Source organism: Brienomyrus brachyistius, chromosome 1 (genome assembly GCF_023856365.1).
Source record: "Brienomyrus brachyistius isolate T26 chromosome 1, BBRACH_0.4, whole genome shotgun sequence".
NCBI classification, from domain to species: Eukaryota; Metazoa; Chordata; class Actinopteri; order Osteoglossiformes; family Mormyridae; genus Brienomyrus; species Brienomyrus brachyistius.
The window spans coordinates 25,194,280-25,211,582 of record NC_064533.1 but is presented as its reverse complement, the minus strand read 5'-3'; the positions used below and the strand labels follow the sequence as shown (position 1 = coordinate 25,211,582).

Genomic DNA, 17,303 nt, shown 5'->3' with positions numbered 1-17,303 from the left:
TCAATTTCATTTGCTTTTCATGTTAAACACGGTGCCTACATTATAGACCTGTGTATCCATGTTGATATATTAATAAGGACAAAAATATTTTTCAGAATTTAAATTTTAAAGTGTATAGCTGCAGTGAAATGTAATAAACCACTGTCTTGTTGATTTCTAAAAAAAAATTATAATATGGCTTGTAACAGGGAGAGTTTTTCTTTTGGTGGGGAGGGATGGTGAATTATTGTATTGTCGCATTTTAATGCCCCTTAAGACACACTAGTGGCACATATCTTCATGCCTGGCTTGCGTTTCATTCACATTTCAGATTCAGCTGAATCTGGCTACCGAAACACTCTCACCATAGAGTCGCTTAATCGCTCATGAGTTGACTCATTGATGAACTTTAAACCCCCCCCCAACCCACACTTTCTGCCAGCCTGTGTTTGTTTAGACCTTCTCTCCTGTCCTGAATGCCGTTTCTGTGCTTCCGAAGGTATTCGCTTACAGAAAAACCCAGCAATTAACGTGCAGCCGAACCTCTGCGAGTGCGTAACTTCGGTAACAGAAAAGTTTTTCCTTTAGAGATAACGCAGGAGCCGTGGAGTCTGGGGGTGTCACTCTAATTTTATTCTGCAAACAAAGAGTAAGTGTTGGATTTCCGAGTCACTCTCGCTTGCATTGTCGTCAAGCGAAAGCCCACGGAGGAAGCAGTAATGCCGTCTTGTTCTCAACCTTGAAAACAACAGGCCACCTTGTGCCACATCCCATTTTTCTGCAGCCAACTCTCCTCCCCAGGCACTAAATCAATAGCTATTGCCACTACACATACAAGAGTGGATCTGGTGCTACGTGTGGAGTTTAAGTCTTTGGCAACCTTGAAGTAACTCTTTCTTGTTACAGATTCGCCTGGGAGATTCCGTACATAAAGTTCCCATTATTTCAGCAGCGGTCTCCGACGTCATGACCTCGCTGTCGCTGTCACCGATGCTCTTGGCTGCCCAGTAATGCAGCCCGAAGCGAGAGGGTTGGGTGCACTTGCGGATCAGAACCGCTCCTTTTTCAGCTATCCTTTTCCTACAGTGAGATTAAAGAGGAGAGTCACTTAGCCCATCGCTCTGGTCTCGTGCGACGCGCTGGGCACCGCCGGCCGCGCTGATGCGAGTGACGCAGGGACCCCTGCTTCCCAGAGCGCTACGACTGAAAGGTAGCATTGTCTGTGCAAAACAATGCAATTCAACTGAAAAAAAATCTTTATTAATGCAAATAATACTATAAAATAATGACATTATTCCATTCAAGTGATGTGTTATTCTCCTTCAGAAATTATTTATTTATTATAAAACTGAAAATCTATGATTGTTCTTTATCTACATACGTATATAGACATGTATATAGACATGTATGGCAAAATATGGGGATGGATATGACAGACAGTTTATATGATTGACTTTATCACATATAAGTGTTTGGTTTTAATGTTATGGATTTATCTCGTCATCATAGGAAATATATCATAGATTCTTTTCTGTTGTAGCATATGTAATGTTGTGGTCAGGAGTTTAATATATTTTGTTTTCAGGCAGTACAGTTCAATAAGAATAAGAAGAGAAAAAAGAACTAGGGTGTTAAGAGGGGTATGTAAAAATCTGCTGCAAACCAGTAAATTTTATTTAGACCATTCATCCAACATTAGTCTTTAATTAGACACATGAGAAGTCAGATGTCCCTTCCAACAAAGCACAATTGTAAATTGCAACACCAGTAATACACTTATGCTATGAATTAGGGGCACTGAAGAACTTTATAGATCTCTTGACACTCTGAAAAATTGTGGTGTGATCCATGATTTATTTCTATTACGTAAAACAAGGCCACTATAACTTATGTGTACACTGTATCACTTAGACTCGCACTTCTCCGGCTTTTCTTATGAGTAACTGTCTTTCAATCAGAGACGGCACAAATGGATCTAAGTAACAGACCTCTACCAAACACTCAGACAGTTATTTCATTGCACTGTGTTCAGACATATTTATTGGTGTATTCTTGCTAGGGTTTGCTTTCGACGTTAAAGGACAGAAAACGCAGACAGCGTGCCATTCTGCGGGTATCTCGCCTGGCAGTTGAACTGCATGAGGACGGCTTTGCTCTCAGTAATTACAGGTGAGCTCAGTTACACACAGAACGTGCCATTGTCCACCATGTCCGAGGAAGCCTTCTGTCCGTATGCGGAAATCTGTCAAACAGGGGGCATTTCTGAAAGGAATCTGCAGTTTGCCCTTCAGAAATAGGCTTCAATAAAAACAGTTTTTGTTCTCTAAACAATAAATACTTTAAAACACTTTAACATAATTCAGACAAAATCTCTTCTCAGTGTAGTCAATTCAAGATCAAACCGTGTCTGACAGTGCTTTGCAGAAACAAATTCTGTATATGATGCCATTTAATCAAAAACGTGTCCAGCACGCCTAGAGCGCTTTGCAAGAACCCAGCAGAGATGTGACAATTCTGCCTAGCATCAGATTTTAACCAGCAACCTCCCGATCACAGGCACAAAGGGCTAGCCAGCTGTCCCAAAGCCCCCCCCAACCACCCCAAAAGAAAAAACTGTCTCCACAAGATGACAATGTGCATTGTAAGACAAAGTGAATTATATGTGAATTCTATATGAGAGAATATAAATCGTGCATCTTACTGCAAAGCTAGCAGCTGCCATTGTTGAAGGAAAGGTGCAGTCATGCACCCCCCAGAGAAAAAGGAATGCAACTTTTGTTCAGTTTCAAACTTGTCTTAGAGTCCAGCAAAATCCTTCAACAAACGAATAAATATAAACATAATCCCTTAAAGTCAATCATACAAATTGTCTGTGATTTTTATCCCCATATTTTGTTATACATGCTTATATACACATGTAGACCTTTTTGATTTTGTAGAATATATGACTTATGTTACTTTTTGTAATGTGAAAAATGCAGTTTGACAGAACAGGGGTGAGCTATTTCTGCAATAATTCCACAGGATAAAAGGAGATGTATCTGTCCGTCCTCTGATTGCTAACATGATGGACACTGCAAGCAATTTGATTGATTAAATCAACGTTCAGGTGTTTTTGGAACATAAGTGCAGATTGAAATGGGGGGGTTTATAAAAAATATATGTACTTAGACCACCCTCTGTCTGCTTAAAGAACCAGGGTCCTTTTCAGGGTTTGATGTAATTGTCTTCTGTTCAGTTTGGTAGCAACGGTATCATGTCCTTGTTGATCTTATCAGCATTTCTCCACCATAAAACCTTCAGGTTTTGGTTCAGGGAGGAAATTTCTGAGATAGACATTAAGGGAGTCACCTGGCCATATCCTCTATGTAACTTCCACTCTCTTATCATAAGACCACGTCCTTCACTATAGTCTTCTCCATAGAATGTGAATCTCTAAGTTGTTAAGTTTTTGCAGCTCTCAACACGGCACATTCACTTGTGTTACGATTAGCAGCATTTTTCTTCCTCACTTTAAATATTTTTGGATTCAAAACATTTTTTTTTGTCTAGTAAAATTCCTGCTGTTAAAGTCAGCAGACTACAAGGAATGCTGAAGAGTTTACAGGCCTGAATCCCTGCTTGGTGGCTGCTTTGTGACATAGCATGAGGCAATATCCAAAAGTAAATCCTCGATAGCTAGCACTGTGCTAGAGGAGTGGATTGTAGTTCATTCAGTATCACACCGATAACACAGAAATATACTGAACTAGAACCCATTAAGACACAGACTCAATGAGGACAACCTCAAAGAAGGCTTCCCCTTTCTACCCACTATCTTTCTATTCCTGACGAACACGCCACAATTTCACAGTGCCATTTAAAGAACAGTATAGAAATAGGACGCCACATGGTAATTGTCCAAGGCCATATGTTGTTTGCTATAAATCTAGCATTGTTCTAAATTTCTTCTACATTATAAACATTCTATAATGTATTATCATTAATAGTACACATTTGTGGTCTCAATATTACACATTTGTGGTCTCAATATTATTTTTACGCCCACTTTTTAACCAGAGAAACACTTTTATGCAAGCAATTTGGTTGCATTCATTATTTTCCAGTTTGCCTGTTTTCTGAAATGATTGGATTTGGGTAACATCTATATATGTAATTAAATAAGAAAATTGATAATAATGAAACCTAACCTATAGCTCATCGGTCTCTGAATCATTTCTGTTGGTTGCCAGTTATGCATTTTCATGAATCCCAGAAATGAAGCATGGCAGAAGAAAGTGCTGTTTCTGAAGTCACAGAAAGTAGCCTTTTAGCTGCGCAAAAGAAATACCTCACTCGTGCTCCTTAGTCTCTGGTTCATTGTAGGTCAAAGAAACCAGACCTTTTCCAAGTACAGTTTTCTAAGGTCATTCTCCTGACACATCTGGTTTTTCTGATTCATCTTTTGATCTATTTTATGATCACTCCCACAGAAAGAAGCGTCTTACTGCCTTGACCTACATTTCTCACATTTTTCTCACGAGAAATCAATGAGAATTCTCAGTTGGATCTAAAAAATGTGCCTGGATCTCTCTATGATGTTATAGAAATTCTCCTATCCATATCTATTTTAGGATCTCTTAAAATATCTCTCATTAATCACCTACCTTTGTTTCATTTCTCATGCACTTTATTTTTTCAATTGCAATTTTTCAGGTAAATAATTGCTACCAGAAATTAACTTTTGTTTATTGAGTTAAAAATAAATCTAGTTTTTCTCAAGAGAAAAACAAAGACGTTTCAACAGTGCTAATGGGTAACTAAAATGATTTAGTTTTATTTAAAAAAAGAGGTATGCCACCAAAAATCAGCCAAATATCTCTGAGCACTAAGGGTACTCTATGCCATTAAATGTCTTGCCTTTTTATTAAAGACCTTCTTATTCATCCTGAAGTTTTTGCATGATCTATGTGCTCTGTATCTGAATGTAGACTACTCTGTATCCGCTTGTTAAGTCTGATGTGATGCATGACATTAAACTCCAGGGCCAAACAAATCAAAACGGTGGAACCAGTAATGTGATTCACCAGAACTTTATTCTTCAGCAAGGCATTGTTAAGGGTAAAAAGAGGAGCTGAATTTCATTAATTCAAACGGAGTGATGAGTGCAGTGGTTTTCCGAGGAGGAATTACCAGTACATTGGTACTCGCTCGGTACATCTTTTTCGGTTCAGTACGCACAATGAAATGAATGAACACATTTCTTGACACCGATGGAGCCTAAGTTCACAACTAGATGTTCAACGCGGAACGCATTATGTTAACTGTGGCTGTGAGTTTATCACGACTAATCCTCGTTACATGATTTAGAAACATTTTAATTTCCCAATAAACACTGGAGAGAGAGTAGCTAATATGACCAAAACTAACTGTTGGTTCTGTTATACCAAACTTGAATATGTTGCTGAAAACATATGCAACATGCTGACTCGTTTGAGACAACAACATCGTAGTGTGTGAATTACTGGAGCAAGGCAGAAACTCTCCGTGGCACTTAAGTGAATTCAGTAACAGATAGGTGACCATACTTGGTAGCAGAGAACACGGGATTTAGTTCATTATGACTGTTATGATGTTAATTTCTTATTTTTAAATGTTATATATTTTTCAATATGCAAATAAACAACTCCTACTCAGATATGTTGACAGACACATTGCCTTTGGTTTACAACTTTTCCTAATTGTGTTTGCAGTTTTAACAATAAATCTCAGAACAAATTCTGTTTTCCGTGTTCTACCAAAACTGCACTGTACCATGAACCCAAAACCGTGATGTTTACTGTACACAGCAACTTCCTTTTCTTTTTCTCATTGCGTGGAATATGGACAGTTCTTTAGTTTAGTTTTTTTCCAGATGAAAACATTAAGGACTATATGCTCTTGGATAATGTTTGTGACATCACTGTGTTAATCATAGTTCTTTTCACAATGGAATTGTCATTACATAGAGAAGTCGTTTTCAAAAATGTAGCAGTGTTGTCAACTACAGATAGACTAACACAGAGTGGAGAATGATAAAAGGATTTGAAAATGATCATTAAAGAACCTCAAAACAGTTCAATAGCTGAAATCATAATTTAGGTAATAATCACAATCTCTTTCATCCCGTAGATAATTGATTTGGGCTGGATTGTTGTAAGCATAAAAAGTGCTGTTTGATCTTTATTATATTCTTTTTTTAGATTGAAGTTTTTTTCTGCTCTCTGAAAGCAAAGGCAGATCACAAGGGAGAAGTTAGATAGCTTTAAAGATTCTAGTTTAGGAAATTGTGATGAGCTATATCACGTTTTCTTGAGGTTCCGAAGATCCTTTCTGTTTCTGTTCTATATATTCCGCCTACAGTCCAAAAACATGCTGAGGCTAATTGGAGTTGCTAAATTGCCCGTAGGAGTGAGTGTGTGAGTGAATGGTGTGTGAGTGTGCCCTGCGATGGGCTGGCCCCCCATCCTGGGTTGTTCCCTGCCTCATGCCCATTGCTTCCGGGATAGGCTCCGGACCCCCCCGCGACCCAGAAGGATAAGCGGTTTGGAAAATGGATGGATGGATGGATATATATATATATATATATATATATTACTGCATCCACAGCCCATAGAGAAATCACTATGGACAGACGGCTAAGTCAGAGCATCTTGAGGCTTGTGGGGAGCTCACAGTCACAGTCACAGTCACAGGTGAATACCTACTGGGAGTGATCCTAGGAGGGAAAAACAGGGTGTTGGGTAGCCAGGACTCCTCGATGTGGCATATGAATAAATGCTACGTTTGGTAAAAACTAGCAGAAGGGCTACTGTGACACAAATGCCAGATAATTTACATGATGGTCGCAGGAGTAATGTGTCACGTCTAATGCGGTCCAGACCTTGACATGCATCACCTTTACTAGATGGTAGTGGTGGGCAGGGTTCTGCTAATTTGCTAACCAGGGATTAGCAAAGCTAACTTTCCGTTAAAGGACTGCTGTTTCTGCTAACGTTAAAAACTGTTATCAAACCATGTGAGCTTCCGCTAAATTTAATTACGACTGTAACTGTATTTTTTTGCAGGGAAAGTGAATAAAGTTTAAGTGTCATGAACATTTATAAACCCTAAAATCACACAAAATTGTTCCTGTCTGTTGTGAGCATGTCTGTGACAGTGTATCGGGCAGACTTTTGGCTGACTATGTGTAAACACAAGATGTGATTGGTCAACACGGCCAGAGCTGACCAAAGTATCTCTGCGGTTGATTTATGACATTACAGTCTAAAAGGTAGATTTATACTTCTGTGTCAAATCAATGCATCGTTTCTAACATCTTTCCATCATTAAAATTCGATTCATTAATGTACTAAGTTGCAGTGTTAGAGGCATGAGAATTTGAATGAAAATTTGCACTTTTTAATTTATTATTTGCTGTCTGTTAAAAACCAAATAAAATGAAACTATCTGCATCATATTGCATTGCATAGCATCATATTCATTTGCATCGTATCAAATCAAATTGTGCCAAATTGCACCACATCGCAATAGAATTAAACCAATGCACAAGTTTAAATACTCACAATGGCATAAGACATCGTAAGCTACTATGTAAGCTCTATGTACAGTAGGTTCTACACAGGAGCATGCATCAGCCTTAACAGTTTTAGTGACAAGATACGTTATTGTAAGCATTTTTTGTGTCAGTTTACTGTGTCTACAATTTTACAGTAAATGAACTCTATGTTGACTGTTCATTATAAAGTTTAATTTTATTTATTATTTTAATTATTTCTGTAAGCTTTAATCATCATTTGATCTTAACCATTAGCAGTTATTGTTAGCTTCTGCAATTTTTTTTTGCGGTTTATCTGTTTAGCATTATTGAATTAAACTTTAAAGTTAGTGGATTAGTGGTTTTCAAAGTTAACTTTTTGCATTAGCTGCCCCCACCACTGCTAAATAGTCGACATTATCCATTTCACGTGGGGGTGGTTATAATGTTTAGGCTCATCGATGTAAAGTATCATTTTTACATATAGTATAGATTTCTAACACCCTGGTCTGGTTCCCATGGTTCCCATGGAACCTCGTACACCATGCATGTACAGTAATGAATCCAGAGGTTGTACTCAATCTGGTTTTGTAGGGGCTTACCCAGAAACATATCGGCAATTCAGACTCATCTATTAATCTGATTAATTTATTGGACAGTCAGTAGAAAAGGTGGAATAAGGTGGAATTTACTGAAGTTTAAAAATGTTATTACTAGGACTATCTAAATGGTTAGCACAGAAATATAAAATAATAAACATCAAACTATCAAATAAGCACCAAATAATGCCTAACATCACAGTCTATCATTGGCAGAGTACATAAGAGAATCCGGACATGCATGCATGAGTGAGCATCATATCTTTGGCTGCTCCAAAGGCTTCTAACCTCTTCAGCATGTGGGAGGAGGGCTCCTGAACCTCTAGGAAACTCTTAGCCTATCACTATCTTTTCCAGGGTATCAGGGAGCCTTATTTAGCCAGTCATTTTGGAAGCAGAATGATCTCATGTTTTCCCATCGCGAGACCTGTAGTTGAGTCAGTGCCACTTACCGATGAATAACACTGGATGCTACTTTGGTCTTCCTGAGTGGTGACCTGACCTTCAGATTCAATCTTTCTTTTTGAGGTTCTGAGATAGCCTTTCCTTGCAGTTATCATCACAATCTGCCTCCATACCTCCTTTGATCATCATCCTCCATCAATCCTTCCCAATGCTGCTCTTTCTGTGTCAAATCTTTTTTGATGCATATTTTTTTTTTACTGAAACTTGTGGTATAAGGTATACTTTAATGGCAATATATGTTACTTTTTAAATACTTTGGTTGTTTTATGATGCTACAGCATATCGGAACCTTTTAAGAGATAATTACTTACAATTTTTATCCCACTTTTAAAACTTTGAAAGTAAATAAGTTATTTAATAGCTGATTTTTTTCATGAACTATTTATCCTACAGAAATTTAGATGCTTCTGCAATATTGTGAGCTAACAGCGACTTATGAAGTATAACGAAGTCTTGGCTATTTTTGCAGATGCAGCACATGTGTTTTCAAGGAAATATCTCACTGTTTCTCAGAAACAAATCTCTGTTTTTAGATATATTCATGAGATATCACTTGCAGTACAGAACTAATCAGTCTATCACAATGCAACACTACCATTTGACAGAATCTGCACAAATTATAATGCTTGTTGCTACTGTTCACTACATGCTGATCAAAAATGTCATCAATTTGCTTTTTGTTATTATTTATAATTATTATAAGGTGCCTTGAAAGCAGTGTTGGCTCCTGGTGACCATATAAATAATCTTACTCCAGAAGATCCTGTTTTCTGTCCGGATCTTCAGATTTTCCAAAGGCATGTTCATTGTTATCGTAATCAATGCTGTTCAACTTCATTATTTTTGTATTTGCCAATACACAGAGTCTTCTCATAATATTCCCAGAAGAAGATAACTTTAATCTGATCATTTGTGCTTCAAGAAAAAGTTTGGGATTGATTTGATCCAGAATCCCCTTGCTTGTTTTCATTCCATTTTACATTTAATCTGTTTAACAGACTCTTTCATCCAATGTGACTTACAGGAAAGCAGGGTCAATCCCAGGAGCAATTGGGAGGTAAAGGCCTTGGTCAAGGACTCAAGAGAGAACTCAATCTTCTGAGTCTACAGTTTCAACTGGTGACCTGGTCACAGGTACAGTGTTCTAACCCACTGAGGCACACCATCCCATAGAAAAGACAGAGGCTTGAACTTGGGTCCTTCGGTACAACAACAAGCTCTAATCAACAGAGCTTTGGCTAAACTTTCAGGCTGCATCTGGTGAGGAATACATCACAATAGAAATGCTGGGGATTGAACCCATTGTTGAATTCTTAAAGGATTTTGCGTACACGGTTCACAAAGTTCAAAGACACTCATACTCTTCCTGTCCTGCTCCATAACTGCCCAGCTTTACCATAAAGATGTCAAGGTCAGCCCCTGTTGTCTCAGTCTTTTGTGTCCCTTCCCCGTTTGGCCAGCAGATGTCGCTGGCCATCCTGTCCCTCTTGTCAGTCTTTCTGTTTCTCCTGTTTCCTATCAGCCGCATGGCTCAGCGTGCTGAGCATGTGGCTACTTGCAAATCCCTTTGTCCTGTATGCAAATCCTGCCTCCTCTGCTTTTGTATTTTGTTCCCTAGTGTTTCTTTTGTATGAGTTTAGTTCCCGTGTCTGTTGGTTTTTGTATTCCATTTGGTTTCTTGTGTTGAACCTTAGTTATGTTTTATTGGTTTTGTGACCCCTTGTGTTAATTTTTATGTTTCGAGTTTTCTTGGTTAATTCTTAGTTTCCCTGTTTTAGTTTCACCTGTGACCTGTTTCCCAGTCTGTTAATTAGTCTCACCTGTCCTGTGTTAGTCTTGTTACCCAGTTTGAGTTTCAGTATTTAAGTCCCTGCTTCTGTTCAGTTCCCCAGTGGTTTGTTGTTTGTGATTCTTATTATTCTGTTGATTGTGAATGTTCTGATTCTGTTAGATGTATGTTCTGCTTACCTGCCTGCTTGTGATTAGTCTTTCTTTATCCCCTTTTGTTTTTGACCCCTCGTGCTCCTTTTGTTTTTTGTAGTGTTCTTAGTATTGTCTGTTTTATTTAATAAATCGCCATTTGTTTTGACCCACAAGTGGGTCGTCCATCATTTCCGTTCCCCGCCTGCATGATGCCTCATCCCCGTTCAAAACCCGCCTGGATCCATGACAAAAGTCTCATAGGAAATACTACATATTGAAGAATTTTAATATGAGTTCTTAGAGAAACAGCAGTATCATCACAGCATGTCATTACCGGTCCTTATGTCTTTTGATCTCATTCGTTTTTCACCCTATATGTTTGGAGCCATTGGAATTTTGAAGATCTTTGATGGTTCTTCCACCAATATTGATTATGCACTTATCTTATTCCATTCTTCCAAACCAACTTTTCTCATTATATATCCTGTGTACACATCAAATAAATATGCTGATAATATGCACCCTTGTGTAACTTCTTTACCAGTCTCGAATGAGTGTCTTTCTCCCTTTTCCTTCATGGCTGTAACTTCTTGTCCGGAGTAGAGAGTGTAAGGACAATAAGATGGTGACGGACAAATGGCTGGACTCTGATTCTGGAGTTCCTTAGTTGTTTTTGAACATTCCTCATGCATCAGGAATAATATCTTTTGTTCTTCAGTCAGTCCTGAGCTTGTACCTCTGACAGTTATCTCTCTATGTAGGTTGCTAATCTACATTTTATGATCTTCAGAATAATATTAGTGCACTGTGCTATGAGGAAAATTGTACAATGAAAACTATATGATGTCAGTTGTCTGACCTCTTCTTCCAATACTGAAGTATTTTCCATGTATGAAACCTCATTAAATATACTATGGCTGTTGCTGTTTTTGATATAAAGGTCTCCCGTGTATTTGTTCCATCTTTGCTTGATATTTGTTGCATTTTTTATTACTTACCTGCTGAAATTCTAACGGCATAACAACTTTAGATTGTAACTTATTTTTAATCTTATGGATCAGCTCTTGATTCTCAGCTTTAGAGTTTGTTTCCTAATTCTATTATTTTGAAAAAGATATATTACATTCGTTGTCTTTCTGAGTACATTTACATTGTATATATTTAGCAATTTAATTAAATTCAATTTTACTTATATAGTGCTTTTAACAACAGTCATTGTCACAAAGCATTTCACATTTAACCAGCCCGAACCCCACCAAGCAAACCTGAGTCGACAAAAAGAGAAGATGGTGAAGACTTATTGCCCTACACCTAACCTCTGGCAGTACTAAAGTAACTATGGCAGTCTGGCTAAAAGAGAGACCTGGAAGGAAGCACAGACATGAGGGTGTCCAGGGGTTTTGGCGTCAAGCCAACCTACCATCCACAGCTTAAGTGATTGGTGATAGTGGCAGGACGACAGCACCAGCCCCCCTTTCCCCTTTAATCTCAAATGACTATGAACCTCCAGATTTCCCATTCACCTTAGAAAAGGGGATTTAACTATCCAAAAGACTGGCTAAAGTGGTACGTCGTAAGCCTTGACTTAAAAGCAGAGATTGTGTCTGAGTTCCGAACACTAATAGGAAGTTTATTCCATAGCTGTGGTGCTTTATGAGCAAATGCTCTTACCCCAAAGGTAACGTTCTTTATTCTGGGTATGAGTAAAAGACCTGCATCTTGTTATCTACAGTAAGCGTACAATTCGGAATATAGTTGCAAATGAGGTCACTCACATACTGCGGTGCAAGACCATTTACAGCTTTATAAGTTAAGAGCAGTATTTTGTAGTCAACACGAAATCTAACTGGCAGCCAGCGTAGTGAAGATAAAATTGTGGTAATATGATCATATTTTTTAGTTTTGGTGAGGACTCTGGCTGCTGCATTCTGGACTAGCAGACACCATAGTCCAAAGTAATGCACAAGTATGGCAAATAGCACATTGCAAACATACATGCTGACATGGAGTCAACTATAGGCATAAGTGCAGCTAAGCTGATCTTCCAATGAATGCCCAAGTACTTGTGTAAGTACAGTAGTAATGGAGCAAGAACTACACAAAAATTTCTGCCAAAGCAAGAACCTAATAAAACTATTCAAGGATCAGAAGTGTCACATAAGAACACAGGGAACAAAAAGAGGAATTAGGCTTGTGGAATTCATGGAACAGATGGGTCTTCAGGTGATTCTTGAAGGTGAAGAGGGAATCTGATGACTGAATGTTTTTTAGCAGCTCATTCCACCATCTGGGAACCACACAAGAGAACCGTCGGTAGTGACACTTCTTACTTGGTGATGGGTGCCCCAAGTGGCGTTGGTTTGCTGACCAAAGGGAGTCCATCAAAGACATCTAAGTCTTGATGAGCATTTTGATGGAGATATGTTCCTGTCCATGATGAACCTGTAAGCCATCAAGAACATGGCATGAGTACAAATAGGGACCCAGTGAAGTGAAACACCGAAGGGTGTGATCTGAGAATATTGAGGCTTAAAAAATATCAGTTGCTTCCTGTGATTTAGTACTTTTAAGAGATTTTTATCTTTCCTAATTGTGGCTTTTCTTGTTCCCAGTTTTAGTTCTGAGGTAGATATTTCTGACTTCGGTCTCCAATCATCATATCCATCCATCCTATGCAGGGTTGTGAGCGCAAGGCAGGGAATAACCCAGGATGGGGCACCAACCCATTGACGGGCACTCACACCATTCACTACGGTGGCACCATTCCGCTATGGACAATCGGGCAGCTCCACTTCACCTTAGCATGTTTTGGACTGTGGGGGGAAACTGCAGATCCTAGAGGGAATCCCACAACTAAACATGTAGAACATGCAAACATATTGCCGTGGTAGAGACTCGCACTCTGGCTCCAGAGGTATGAGGCAACAGTGCTAACCACTGCACCACAGTGCCGTAAAGCCTAAGGCTTATCCACCAATCCATCCATTCCATTTAGGGAGTCCAGGGCCTATCCCAGAGATTATGGGCACAAGAGAACAACCCAGTTTGGGGCACCCACCTATCACAGGGCACTCACACGCTATTCACTCACACATGCAGGGGGAATTTGGTACCCCCAGTTAATCTTAGCATGTTTTTGAACTGTGGGTGGAAACCAGAGAACCCAAAGGAAACCCTACGATGACATGCGGAGAACATGCAAACTCCACACATATAGCAGAAGAGCACAGACTCGCACTCTGGCTCCAGAGGTGGAAGGCAACAATGCTAACCACCGTGCTGCAAAGCCTAAGGTCTTTCCCTTCATCCACTTGCTATAACCTAAGCCTAGAATGAGAACTGTAATTTTTACCACATCCAGGTTTCCTTAGTTCTTGCTCTATACATTCCATGTTCCAGTAGTGATCATTTCTTTGAAGCTTCAGATTGTCTTTTCCAACATGGCAACAACATGTCCTGGGTATGATATTAGACTGCATCTGGCCGTTCAAGCAGTCCTCCAACTAGCAAGGAAAAAGTTGGGGGGTTGGTAGGAACTTCACACAGCTCGGCCGAAGCAGACAGGACTCGTTTCTGCTCTCCACGGGTGTAGCTCTGCTGCAGCCGCCCAGAGGAAGCATTTCAGTGGCAGCACTCTCTGAGGACCGCAGACTGGGGAGTGGCCAGATTTCGTTAGGTGAGCATACCTGTTACTGATTTGGTCACACTGTTGGCTGCCATACTCTGGCTGCAGTTGCTGTAGTGGATTGGCTCCTCCCAATGGTATTCCGATGTCACTCCTTTCAATGAGTCTATCATGAGACTCAGGTTAAGGCACTTCTTGGGTGTCTTGTCTGTTGTCGCTGCATATGGTCTGAACATAATGAGTGATGTCTTCCATCGATCCATTTTCCAAACCACTTATCCTACTACTGGGTCGTGGGGGGTCCGGAGCCTATCCCGGAAGCAATGGGCACGAGGCAGGGAACAACCCAGGATGGGAGGCCAGCCCATCGCAGGGAGTGATGTCTTGATGAGAGAAATTTTATTTTCAACTTTGCTCAGTGGTTGGAGTGACAATGAGGTGACATAGGTGACGAGGATGGCTATGAGGATTATGTGAGTCCCCACAGATCTGGTGACTGTGGTGAAAGTGGGTCCATGTTCCTTGAAGGGCTGCAGATCACTGGATTCTGCTTCTAGCACCCTCCGCCGCATCATTGGACTTGACACTCCAATACTGGTGGTGCGGCAAGGGAGGTCACATCCTTGTGAGCAGACACTGGAGGAGCTTGCAGATTTGGGTGTGACTGCCAATTCTAATGTGATGTAGAAGACCATCCATGTCAAGACCTTGAAGGTCACTCTGGATATTTTCAAGAGGAGTAGCAGCTGCACTGTGGAACATCCTGAGACTTCATGGGATCCTCCCGAAGTTGCTGGACATCACTGGTACTGTGAGTGCTGTGCAGAGTGAAGGCAGAACCTCTGTGTTCTGGGGTTCATCGGTGATGTGTTCATGCTCCTACTCTGTTCAATGCTTGCATGGATTGGGTGTTGGGCAAAGTCATGTGGTCCAGCCGCTGTAGGGCTTCTGTTGCTGAAGAAAGATTCACTGATCTTGACCTCGATGACAATGGTGTGATCTTTGCAGAGTCAATGGAGGCTCTGATCAGGGCTCTCGAGAGACTCAGCAAGGAGTTTCAGTGTTTGGGCTTGCGAGTGTCCCCGATATAAACCAAGATCCAGGCCTTTAATGACCTCTTGGGCACAGCCATCAGCAGTGTGTCTGTTTGCTGAGGGAATGTCGACCACATGGAGAGAGGTTCACTTACCTCAGTAGCGACGTCTGTGTCTCTGGTGACTCTTCCTATGAAGTCAGTAGAAATATTGAGAGAGCATGGGGGGGTCATGAGGTTGCTGGAAATATCAGTATATCCTTTCTACTATGAAGTAGCTCGTCTTAAAGGAAAAATTTAATGTCACATGGTCTTGTCTGTTCCAGCTGTTTAAAATTCATAATCGACATCCATCTAGTTACTCTTTACTTCCACTTGAAATGGGAATATAAAAACTACAGTTTGACAGCCACAATTCTATTACAGATAGAAAGCTATGAAGGTTTTCATTCACCCCTAAACAAGCATAGAAGTAACACGCACAGGGGACAGCCAGCAAGGCGAGGGTGACAGATGTGTCTCAGTGCATTTCTTTGAACATGCAACAAAGGCAAACAACAGTAAGGAGCCTTATGATGTGATTTATGAAAACGGCTTTTCAAGTTCCACATGAGATAGTGATCCAAGGATCCCTGTAATCCAAGATAGTGTACTCACATGGGGACAGAATTAGCTGGCGAAGTGGAGGCAACAGGCTATTTTAAGAGGCACAACCTCTAGCAATCTGCGGACAAACAGTGGAAGGACCAACGTGTGTTTTTCTGCTTTCTAATCTACAATCACCTCAAGTTTCTGAACATACTTCAGTAGTAAGACCTCAGCTAAAAAACTGTTTACTGTTTCAAGCTTCCATGGAGAGACTCGAGTGAGCAATTATTCGTTGTATTGTGAAACATTTGTACATTATTTTGACAGCGTTTCCCTGACATGGCCAGTAGAAGCACAGTAGAAGAGGTTCTTCAAAGAGCAACAAGAATGATTCCTGGTCTTTAACAGGTTTCCATACATGGACAGCATGAGTATGTTGTAGTGGCTAGTAAAAGTGTCATAATTGTAGGTATAAACAACGATAAAATCATTAGGAGAATCAAACCAATTTAATGTTCCAAAACAAATTCAGAACCAAAAAACAGTCAATGAGCTGTGTATTTATATGCACTTGTAGCAAGTAACAGAACTGTTTATCATTATATGATTGGATTCAGTGATTTTATAGTAATAGGATAGAGTGATTTTGCAGTAATAGAAGCACTGAAGTTGTGACCTGATGTGTAGACATTTATGTAGTCCTTCACGGAGGTGGCATGGTGGTGCAGTGTTTAGTGCTGTTGCTTCCTCCCTCTGGAACCTGGCTTTGAGTCTCTGCTCTGGCTCTATATGCATGTTGTCACTGTGGGGTTTCCTCCAGGTACACCGGTTTCCCCACATGCTATGGTTGATTGCCATTATTAAATTGTGAATTGTGAATGTGTGTGGGTTAGCTACCCATCCTGCATTGCTTCCTACTTTGTGTTCATAGACTCTGCAACCCTGAATAGGACAAGCAGTCACAGAAAATGGATGGAGAATTATTCATAATCTGCCCAAAGAGGGTCACCGTGTAAAAGGTAAGAGTGTGTACATCTGTGATGCATTATAATTGTGTGCCAATAAATTTATGGGGCTCTTTTCTTATATACTTGTCCACTGAAGTGAGAACATCTGTAAGCAGGCTAACGTAATATCAATTAAAATTAACTACATAAATTATTAGTTTTGTCAAAATAAGGTTTTTAATATAGCTATATTGAGATGATTGATATTAGTGTTATTACTATAAATGATTTATATTTTAATTTGAATGGTATACATTCAATATAATAAATTATTGTTCTACCTATTTTAATGCATTTTACCTACATTTTAAATGTATGTGCAATAGATCAGTTTTCAAAGAAAACAAATGTTTAATAGTCAGACCTTCAATATTGAGTTTGAAATGCAGCGATCAGCATTCACTAAATATTCGGCGACTTCAATGGCTTCATCAGAAATCTCGCATGCTGTACATTGTAAACTAACTGTGCTATATGGAACTGATTATTGTCTAAGTGGTCTATGATCTCAGGCACTTTGTCTTATTCC

The 17,303-nt window shown here is 39.7% G+C and overlaps 1 long non-coding RNA gene across 1 annotated transcript; it reads left to right on the top strand.

The window, feature by feature from the left end:
- The first annotated feature begins 451 nt into the window (after window positions 1-451).
- On the top strand, window positions 452-11,181 carry LOC125705866 (uncharacterized). The gene is made up of 4 exons (XR_007381721.1): window positions 452-1,189; window positions 1,565-1,619; window positions 2,039-2,148; window positions 9,623-11,181. It is a non-coding gene; the product is annotated as an uncharacterized LOC125705866 (long non-coding RNA).
- The last annotated feature ends 6,122 nt before the right edge of the window (window positions 11,182-17,303 follow it).